Here is an 11,482-nt window from a genome sequence, read left to right as displayed (position 1 = left end):
TGAAGTCTTTACTGCATCCCTCTTGTCTGCAACTAAAATATGATGCTTTTTGAAAGTCAATTAAACAGCAATCTGAACTCAACTGAGAGGCTGCAATGTGAATCTCAGGGACAAAGGAAAAAAAACAATTTGCTTAAGCTGCTGAAACTATCAGTTTGTATGGGGCCTTTTTATTGCAAAGTGTATTTACATTCCCAGGCCTGCACTACAGGGAACATCCACCATTCAGTCCTTAAATTGAAGTGCACGCAGCTACTCTCTCATTTAAAAGCAACTATGCACATAACCTAATGGGATGTATATCTGAAATGCTCTCCATTTCTCTGGTAGCAGCACTCATTCAATTGGATGGGAACATATTAATTGGGACACAGATAACTAAGTATGTCCATGAGTCTACAAATGCTATCACTGTTTCTATAGGACTGGTACATATTTTAAGAGAGGTTTTTAGGTTAGTTTCATTAGAGACATTAAAAGATTTGCTGAATTAAATTTCAAGCTGAAACTAATTCAATAAACTAAATTATTATTCTATTGTGTACCCTACTCTTAAGTTAATATACTCCAGGTGACAGGAAATCAGTTCTGTAAGTAACAACCATTTATTCTGAAATGAGTTTTTTTTTTTAAAAAAAAAGAAATAGAGAAAGGTTATAGGAGAGAGAAAGGCAACCTATATAATTTTATTATATTAAAGTTTTTTTTTTTAATCTGCAGTGTCAAATTAGTGGTACATTTACAATAACCAATCTTGGTAGGATACTCTACCACAGTGGTTCTTAACCTGTAGTCCTCTGACAGCTGGGCCACGATGTCATCACAAGGGGTCCAAGAAGACCCATAGAAATGTTATGATTTAAATCTTGAATTAAGTCTTGAGGGCCCTGGTCATAGTGCATGGCAACAAAAAGTATTTCAATGAGGTCCGTGGTGAAGAAAAGGTTGAGAACCACTGCTCGACCATATTCAGAACTTGACAGAGAGCAACTAATTGTAACTAATTTGTATTTTTTTCTACACACCATATTTTGACTGTTTTAAAAAAATAATTTACTGTTCCAGTTCTTACTGAAAAACAGTTGCATCTGATCGACTTGATTCGTGGCTGGGACTGCGACAAACTTACTTTGCACACTGCAAGGCGGGGTCAAGTGTTCTCCACAATTACTACAGAACTTGTGGGATGCATTTTGAGTGTCGTGACATTTAGGGCATTTAATGCCCTTCTTGTTGGATCGGCGACCCAGGGTGAGTTTTTTTATAGCCTGTCCGGAAGCAGAAAAATATAAACAAAAACGGGAGAATTACTCATACTAGTAGGACGGATAGTTGTGCAGCCGCGGCAAAAAAGAAAGTAGCGGAAGAAGGAAACGCTTTCGGTACTTTATGATAGGCGCAACCCTGCAGCCCGCAGAGGCAACGTCCAATCAACGCCCGCTATGCAAATGAGTGTCGATTACTTTCGTTTTCCTCTCCCGCCACCGGCGCCCAGTCTCACCATTGAGAAAAAGGAAAGCCAGGTTACTCTTTTAACACCCAGGATTCCCTGCTTAAAGGATCCCAAGCCATCGTTCCCCAAAGGATCGTAACCACGAAACGCTTGTTTTTCGGAATAAGACATTTTGTTGCGTTAAAATATAACTTTCGGTTTTGAATAGCAAGCGCCTACTACTGTATTACACTCCTTGTGACTCCTTAGGGCGTCACTTATAACAGTGCCAGATCCCAGAAAAGGGAGGGAGGGAGGGATAGCATAAGTAGCGTTTCACCAAAAACGAAACTATAGACGGATCGAGCCCTTTTGCCATCTTCACAAACCGTTCTTCACTTCGGGATCACCGGCGCCACACCCAGAAGGGGCTGCAAATGCAAGAAACTAAAGAACCACCACAAACCCCAACCTGGGAAGTTATTATATCCCATTAGGAAAACAATCTTGGAAGGAGGGTGGTTCCCTTCTTTCCCTTTGGGCCACAGCCCCTCGTTTTCCGGTGCAAGGCAGAGACGTCTCTCCATTTTCCCAGCGGACCGAGATCCCGGACCTACCGCGACACTACGAGTTACAAAAAGTCAGATTGTTTCCCCCCCCCACCCACCCCCAGCGCCATTAAACCCGAATAAGCGCTTCACATCTCAACCGGAAGAGGAGAGCGTCGCAACTCCATCCTTTTTTAAGCCGGGCTGTGAAGGAGCTAACGGGGCTTCCACCGTAAAACAAGCGGAATTATCTGCAGGGACGCATCTCCGGAACGCGTTACTCACCTCAGCCCAGATCCAAAACGAATGCAGCGGCCCGAGAGCAGCGCCGTGCAATGAAAGAAACACTTTCCCTCAAAACTCTCCTTCTCCAACCCGCAAACGCGGCCGCCTTAAAGAAAGAGTCCCCGGCAAAGTTTCGTTTTCCGCCGCTGCCTGCCCCTTTTATTGGGGGCTGCGCAAAGTATCGCTTTCCAAACGTCACGCTGGCGCCCCGCCTCTCTATTTACCTTGCAGGCAGCTGTAAGGACCGAAGCCTGATTTGCAGGCGGGGAATTCCAGAAAGCGCTTGAGAGGAGGAGGAAATTTGAGCGTTGTCCGCGCTAACAGCGGGAAAGCTCAACCCAGCCGGACTCGATTCAGCCGGCTGAATTTGCTCTCCCCACCCCCACGGGCAGGCGCCTGAAAAATGTCTCCACCGCTTTTTTTTTTTTTTTTGCGGTGAGCTGCCCGGGTGGTGAATGTGAGGAAGCGAACAGCCTAGAAAGAAGATTAGTGAACTGTTAAGGTTGACCTCTCTATCGAGCCATCTGATAAAGAGAGGCAATTGAAACTCCTCCATTGCCAAAGAATCGATCGGGGAAACAGATTACAGTACAGATGTTGTTGCATTTCGTGAAGAGATAGCCTGACTAGGCGGCTCAGTGGCTAAGACACTGAGCTTGTCGATCAGAAAGATCGGCGGTTCGAATCCCTAGTACAGGTCTCCTGCGTGAGCAGGGGGTTGGACTAGATGACCTCCAAGATCCCTTCCAACTCTGTTACTGTTACAAATTTTAGGCCGGGGGTAGGCAAAGTGCGGCTCTTTGGGCCCTCTCCTGCGGCTCCCTGACAGATGATCCCACCATTGGGTGGCCTCTCCCCTCCCTCCTCGCCTGCCCTGAGAAGAGAAGGGCGACTGCGGCGGATGGAGACTCGCTCCGTATTCCAGAGCGGAAGCGAAGCGCCACTCTTCTTGCCTCTTTTTCAGGCCCTTGTTGGGAGACGCGTGACTTTTCTCCACCCCGTGACATTGGCTGGGCCGGCCAGCTGCAGCCGATGCTGCGTGTTTTAATGGGCTCCAGGAGGAGGAGGAGGGGACGCTGTCTCCCATTGTGCAGCGGGCTAAATTTAAGTGCAAGAGCAGCAAGCAGCCATGGAGGTGGCGAGAGGAATATGGGGAGGCGCGCTCCAGCCGGTGTCTCGGGGCGGAGAAAGTCGCGCGAACAAGAAACACAAGAAGACAAAAAAAAACCTGACAGGGATTTATAAAATCTGTAACACAACAATCCATATCTTGCTATTTATTCTTCATTTGGCATTTTACATTAGAATACTTTCTCCCAAACTTCATGATGCTCTCTGTAAAGGATAAAATACAGCTCCTATGATTTTTAATGACTATGACTGGAGATGATAGTTACTACATGAGGAATGAGTGACTTTGAGATGAGAGAAAGAGAGGGGAGAGGGAGATAAGGGAGAGGGAAGGAGGGAAAGAGAAAGTGATGAGAGGGGAGGGAGAAAGAGAGATACCTATTTCCCATAGAAAAGAAAACATAGCCACAAAACCTGAGTAGGCGTGGCTGAGGGGGTCATGTGAGATGAGAGGCAGAGAGAGAGAGAAAGATGAAGAGAGAGATGAGGGGGAGGGAGGGAGAGAAAGTGATGAGAGGGAGAAAGAAAGATGGGAGAGAGGGAGGGAGAGAGGGAGAAAGAGGGCGAAAGAGAGATGAGGGAGAGAGAGAGATACCTGTTTCCCATAGAAAAGAAAACACCAAGAGCCACAAAACCTGACTAGGCATGGCTGGGAGGGGGGGTCATGTGACTCTGGAGTGAGTGGCATCGAGTTGGCCACACCCACCCAGGTTTTGTGGCTCCCAGTGTTTTGTTTTCTGTGGGAAACTGGTCCAAATAGCTCTTTGAGTTTTTGAGGTTGCAGACCCCTGTCTTAGGCTGTACAGAGAATCCTTGACTTACAATCAGCTGTTTAATGACAGTTCAGAATTAGGACAGCCTTGAAAAAGGGTGCTTTAGGGTCCACAAAGTCTTTCTGACCCTTGTGAAATGTCACACTGCAGTCATATGATCACATTTGGGGTGTTTGTTTGCCCTTAGGATTGATTGTCAAGTTGCCCTGTGATCACTATTTGCAATCTCCCTTACCAGCTTCCCCAAGAAGGCCAATGGGGAAGCCAGACAGGAAGGTTGCAAGCTGCTGCCTCCTGCTGAGAGGTTTCACTCTTGTCTCTGGGGGCTGATTTAAAAAATTGCCAGATAAAGAGAACTGAACTTCCTGTAGGAAATTAGCACCCACCCCTCCTAAAGATATTTTAGGAAATATTAAAATGGCAGAATATTTCCCCTAAAAAGGAGGCAGAAACTCAGCCCCCTGCCCCACCTTTGTCAGCCTGTGGCATTCTATTCTGCATAACAAAGATCTACCTCCTGCAGGCAGAGCCATAGTAGCAATTGCCCTCACCCAAGATCCAACAAAGGTAGGATTAGGCCTCTACCCATCTAACAACAGAACTCGCCACATGGCACCTGGGAAGATTACATCACCCAGCAAGACTCAAGCAAGCTTGGGACTCAGGACAGCCTACAGCAGGGGTCCCCAGCCTTTTGGATCTCAGGGACCACCAAGTTCATAATTTTAAATCCTGCAGACCACTAATACGAATCCAGCGTGCCGTTGGCTGAAGCGCCTGGAATCACAGTGATGGGATGGGGTCCTTCAGGCACTCTCTCTCCTCTCTCTCCCCCACTCTTTCTCTCTCTCTCTCTCCCTCTCTCGTTCTCTCTCTCTCCCACTCATTCTCTCTCATTCTCTCTTTCTCATCTCTTTCTCTCTCTCCCCCCACTCTCTCTCTCTCATTCTGATTCTCTCTTTCATTCTCTCTCTCTCTCATTCTCTTTCTCTCACTCTCTCTCTGATTCTCTCTCTGTCTCTTTTTCTCTCTCTCTCTTTCATTCTCTTATTCTCTCTCTTTCATTCCCTCTCTCATTCTCTCTCTCTCTCTCATTCTCTTTCTCTCTCTCATCTCATGGGTCAGCCAGTGTTTTGGGGCTGAGAGGAAGTCAAGCATCTCCCTGAGAGACCGAGGTGCGCGGAGCACCAACAAGGGCCGGAAGAAGTGCGGGAGTGAAGCACTACTTGAACTTGCACGGCATCAGCATTCCGCCTCAGTATATTTGCTCCAGCCTATGGCGCAAAGCAGCCCTCGTCTCCTGCCACTTGGGACTCAGAGCGGTAAATGGCGACTGGTCCAGGGAGCAGCCGAATTTTGCTCTCCATTGCAGATGCCAGATAAGCCTCCTGCAAGCTCTCGTCTCTCGAGGAGCCCGACCAAAGTTTCCCGCACTGCTTCAGGGAGCGCTCCTCGAGAGACAATAGTTTGCAGGGGGCCAATCTGGTATCCGCAATGGAGAGCAAAATCCAGCTTCTTCTCTCTGTTGTAGTGCAGCATCAGGATCGCTGAAGCTGCGCGGGAAACTTCGGCCGGGCTCCTCGAGAGATGAGAGCTTGCAGGGGGCCAATCTGGCATCCACAATGGAGAGCAAAATCCAGCTGCTCCCTGGACCACACGGTGTTTACCGCTCCTAGTCCCAAGCGGCAGGAGACTAGGGCTGCCTTGCGCCACCGGCTGTTGCAAATACACCGAGGCGGAATGCTATTGCCACGCAAATGAAAGTAGTGCTTCGCTCCCGCAGCTTTTAGCCATCACAAACCGCCGCTTTGGCCCCCTTGTGCTGCCCCTTCCCCCGTCACTGCAACAGCATCATTATTTCATTCCGGACGGCAAGGGCTGCACTCCTTTTTGCGCATTGCACATGCCACCCCAAGGCAGAGATTTCCAACCCCACCACGGCCAGTCCCATATTCCAGAGCTGTAGTAGTCTCACTCACAGGACTGCCTGTTGGTCATCCTGGAGCAGTTCCTCCACCCTGCCAGGCAGGCTGGTGCACCCTGGTGGAGGAGCTGCTTCGGGATGACCAATCGGCCAGTTCTGTGACTACTACAGTCCCTCCAGAGGCCTTGCAGAAGGAGAGACGTAGGCCCGAAAGGCGGCTGAACCTCCCCATCCCAGGCAACCATTCGGCGGAGTGCGGCAAGCTCTTGGTCTTACCTTCCAGTTCTAATTTGCGTGGCTCTCACGGCTCTACTCTAGGTGAGGTTTGCGCTCGGCATTAAGAGTGGGGGCTGGCGTGTGGGTGGGGTGATGTGGGCGGTGCAGCCGTGTGTTCCCGCGCGTAGGCCAGATTAATTGCTCTTGGGGACTATATCCTGCCCAGGGGCCATAGTTTGAGGATGAGTGCAATATAAAAAATGTAAAAATACAAAAATTTCTCCGCAGACCACCAAAATTTTCTTGCGGACCACCAGTGGTCCACGGACCACCAGTTGGTGACCACTGGTCTACAGAGTTGTGCCTGTATGGCCCCATGGGAGTCTGACAACCAATCAGAATACAAGCTCAAATTCAAAGCTCAACAGACAGCATAAAACCAAGGCACTCTCAGCATCTCTGCCCTTTTTCTGCTCAGGAACTCAAGCCATGTGATCCTGTTATCAATAAACCTTCTTTCAATAAACCTTCTTTCCACTGGTTTTCATCCAGTGTCTTTTTCCCCACTTGGAACTGAACTCAGAAGGATATTTGTTCCAACACCGGGCTGCAGAAATAGGGCTCAGACCAGGGGTGGGTTCTAAAAATTTTTACTACCGGTTCTGTGGGCGTGGCTTATTTTGTGGGCATGGTTTGATGGTCATGTGACAATTCTTTAGGATTTAGCAGAGGTACTGGTCTACCAGGCTTTTAACTGCTTGCAGAGCTGTACCAGTCTACCCATTTGTTCTTGGAGCGTTCTGGTCTACCCATTTGTTTTTGGAGGCACCGGTTTACCCATTTGTTTTTCAAGGCACCGGTCTACCCATTTGTTTTTCGAGTGCACTGGTCTACCACCACACTGCCTTTTAACACTGATCAGCTATAGGGTGGCCCTTTGAAGCCCCGCGGCAAGAGTTTAAAGAGTTTTTTTACTTCTAGCTGATCAGCTGGGACTCGGGAGGCAGCAAATAGATTGGGGCGGGGCCAAACAAAAGGTAAGAGTAACGCAGGGGGGGAGAGGGCCCGGCTCCTGAACAAAGAGAACCAGTTCAGTAACGTCATATCGTCACCGCTACCGGCTCAGCTGAACCGGGAGGAACCCACTACTGGCTCAGACCCTGGAGGTCAAAGCTCTGTTTCTGCAGTTCAGTGGAGACCTTCCCTTCTCACATGGATCTGGCAGGCAGTTCTTTCATTCTGCCCACTTAATGACATGGGAGATTGCTTAACAGCCATAATTTGGGATTGCCGTCATTGAACAAAGCAATCATGTGGGCATCTCACTTATTGACTGCTTTGTTCAATGATCAAGATTCCAGTCCCAATTCATAAGTCAACTCACTAAATGTGACTCAAACTGTTGTATGGAGAAAAACAATTAAAGGTCAGATTTATACTTCTGGGCAGAAGAACAAATAATGAAAATGTAATTAACTAATTGGAAGAACAATTAAAAGTGGATTTTAAGACAATAAGAATATCTTTAGTTTGATTATTGTTTCTTTGCAGTTTTGGGAGCATAAACACATACAACACTTTTACCCTCCCTAGATCTTTGTACCTAGTGGGCATAATCAACACAGAAAGCAACAGTATACAAAACAACAATTACATTCAATTTCTTGATCAAAGATTAAATACAGTTTACAGTCTAGTAGTGTTTCTCAACCTCAGCAACTTTAAGGGGTGTGGACTTCAACTCCCAGAATTCCCCAGCCAAATCCACACATCTTAAAGCAGTTGAGGCTGAGAAACACTATTCTAAGACAACTCATTAGTGGAATGCTACGGATCAGTATGATTTTTCCAAACTAATGCAAGCCATTGTGTCAGACTTCACAAGAAATATTGGAATTCTATTAACGTAGACTATAGTAACTGAACCTTGAAAGTGTGACTTTGCTCCCTTTCTCATACCAAGGATAGTTGTAGGCAGAGTCAGTTTCTACAGTCCACTAGAAGAGTTCAGATGAATTTTCTTCTGAAAAGCAGATTTTTGTTTTATCCAAGATTCAACATAGATCATACTACATTGTAATATATTTTATTTTGGTTTTCTGTGTTGTGTGAACTCAGCAATAATGGTTTTCTCCAAACGTTTGACTGGATAATCTCGTAAATGGCTAATCTTCCAGTATTACCTACCTAATTTCTTTGGTTCTTGGTCTCTACTGACCCTTAAATATCTTCCTTTTTATTCTTCCAGATAGCAAATGCTACCAAAACTTCAAAGCATTGGAAACAGGTAGCATTAGAAGTGATTATATTTCAGCCCAAAATAATAGCATGAGCAATAGCACTTAGACTTATATACTGCTTCACAGTGCTTTTACAGCCCTTTCTAAGCGATTTACAGAGTCAGCATATTGCCTCCAATAATCCAGGTCCTAATTTTACCGACCTTGGAAGGATGGAAGGTTGAGTCAACCTTGAGACTAGAACTGCCAAACTGCTGGCAGTCAGCAGAATTAGCCTGCAATACTGCATTCTAACCACTGTGTCCCCAGAACACATTTTTTTATTTTTCTTAATGGGATCATTCCACCCCTGCTCAGCCAGCACTGTGGTTTCTTCTGCTTTTCCTTTGAAGAAGATGCTCAGTTTGGATCCAGGGAATTTGTTTGTACAATTTGAATGCAAATGCTTCATCTAAGGGAGCAAAAGCAATGCGGCTGGTTTGTTGCTCTGCTGGAAAATGGATAGCTGGATGGATGTCAAGAACTTCATTCTTAGTTTTCAAGTGGTTTAACCTCTCTCTCATCTAATGGGTATCATCTAATGGGTTCCTCTATTACTGTATTTTCATGCAAGTTTTATGAATTTCTACAAAGAAGCTTTGATGGAAGCCCTTGGTGTTAGATAGAGCTTTGGAATCGAAGACCCAGTGGCTCTTCAATTTGATTTGCACTGTCCTGCTTAGGACTAAAGTTAATATGGAAAGGGATTTTCACCCCATGAATGTATTTTTCATCTGGATTAATTTCCATTGGCTGAGGGGTCTGCAGGTCAGTCACATTGTTGGCCTTTGCCTTTATAATGTTTCCTGCCTAAGCAGGGGGTTGGACTAGAAGACCTCCAAGGTCCCTTCCAACTCTGGTATTCTGTTCTGTTCTGTTCTCTATCCATTCAGTTTACCAATGTATGACCACAACTTATTCTGTGGAAGAGTCACAAAGAAATTAATAAAACTTCCATCTACTGCACTTTCCTTCTGTTCAGTTCATGAGTATGACTAAACTAAAATATTCTCAGTACATGAGAATCTTGCCTAATCTTGTCCTTCACAGCACTGATAATTTTCTGTTTTGCTTTATTTAAGTAGGTTTCTCAGGCCACTTCTGCTGTTTGTTTTTAATATCTGCAATGCTTCAAAAGTTGGCCTTGAAAGCTGACTGTTGAGCAAAACGTTTTCAGAGAGGATGAAAACAGAGGATGGCATTCTTTGTAATCGCCACAGGTGTCCTATCGTTCCTAGGTTCATCAAAAAGATGGTGAGATTTTTAAAGAAAGCAAACAATTTTCCTCTCTCAAACACAAGAGCTAGATTTTTCTGCCTTCCCTAAACCAGTGTAGCATGTTTGGAAAAATATTGCCTGTGGGATCCATCTCTTTGTGCTGAAGTTGTGATTTACCTCTTTTAAGAATTTTATTTAGTTAATTTTTTTAGTTAACTAAATTAACTAATTTAATTATTTATTCAGAGCAGATGAATTTCAGGTTGCCATTATGCTTGGGTCATGATAAAATTCATAGATTCTCTCTGTCTCCCTCCCCCCTCCCCCCTCTCTCTCTTCACTTCTTCATCCCAGGCTCCCCACCTCCACCCTATCCTTATCCTACTTTACCTAAATTTATACCCTTGGTCTGATTTTCAGACTGTTGAAACAACTTTGTGCAAATAAAGGTTTTTTAGTTCATTAACTTAATAGCTCATCTTCCACTATAGCTTAAGCCTTAAAAATAGGCATTTCAGGGTTAGAAATCAAAAAATGTGATTTGTGATATCACTTTGTGATACTAATTTTGCAACCCACCTTGTAAAACACACAAGCACCTAACCTAGGACTGTCAAACTCACAACTCACGGGCCAGATGCATCATGCGCTGGCCATGCCCACGTCCAGTTTAGCGAAGGGGGAGAGTTGCGATATGTCACATGACAACGCCGTGACGATACGCGTTTGACACCCCTGACATACCCCTAATGTATAATATAGGTTGCTACTACTCCCAGCATTCTAACTTTGCAAGTACAGTTAACCACTCACAGTGGTTTATGTATTTCTTCATTCCTGGCTCACTTCAGGAAAGTGAAATGCAAGCAGCAGTTATATCCAGCCAGTCAGTGTTTTGTAACAATGTTCATTATATATTGCAAAAAGAACAGACATAAAAAATATTTCACAATCATTGTGCCCATTCAAGTAATCAGTTGTAACAAATTGAAATTGTGCATCAGGTAACAAAAACCAAAAATAAAGCAAGAAATCGTGTATATAGCCTTGTAAAAATGCCATTGTATCTGAAGTCCCTATGTTATATTCATTCCTGAAGGGATTAGCGCTGATGATAGTAATACATAGGTGTTATTTTTCTTATTAAAAGAAGTGAGATACAACAACTACTTGAAGAAAATATTAAACTATAAGATTGGATAGTGTTGGAATGAAACATGTTGCAGTTGTCAGAATTTAAAATAGAATTTAAATAGAAAAACAGAATTTAAGACAGAATTTAAATAGAAAAAGAACATAGGAAGTCTTTGATTTGGTCCCCCCCACTTTTAGCAGCCCTTTGATCTTCCAGAAACATACAATCCTAACACTAATACTCATCACTGGCTCTATCAAAGAATCCCCTCAAAATAAGGGCAGATGCCAGATCCCCTCACAAAAATCCACATCTAGGAAGGACCTTCCTTCTGGAACTTTACACATCCTCAGGGCAATACACTTCAGGATTAAAGCCGAGGGGAGGAACAGCTCAATCTGCATATTTAAACCCTAAAGTCTGCTTGTCATTATATAAACCCCTCTACTGGTAAACCCCTAAGGAGGTAACCAACCTTCAATCATTGTAAGTGGTTGAATGAATAAACTCTACTTCTAGCAGCAACCCATTTGTGTTTATT

This window comes from Pituophis catenifer, unplaced genomic scaffold (genome assembly GCF_029215685.1).
Source record: "Pituophis catenifer annectens isolate HBS135680 unplaced genomic scaffold, rPitCat1.0.hap2 SCAF_2, whole genome shotgun sequence".
Lineage (NCBI taxonomy): Eukaryota > Metazoa > Chordata > Lepidosauria > Squamata > Colubridae > Pituophis > Pituophis catenifer.
This window is presented reverse-complemented; position numbering follows the sequence as displayed.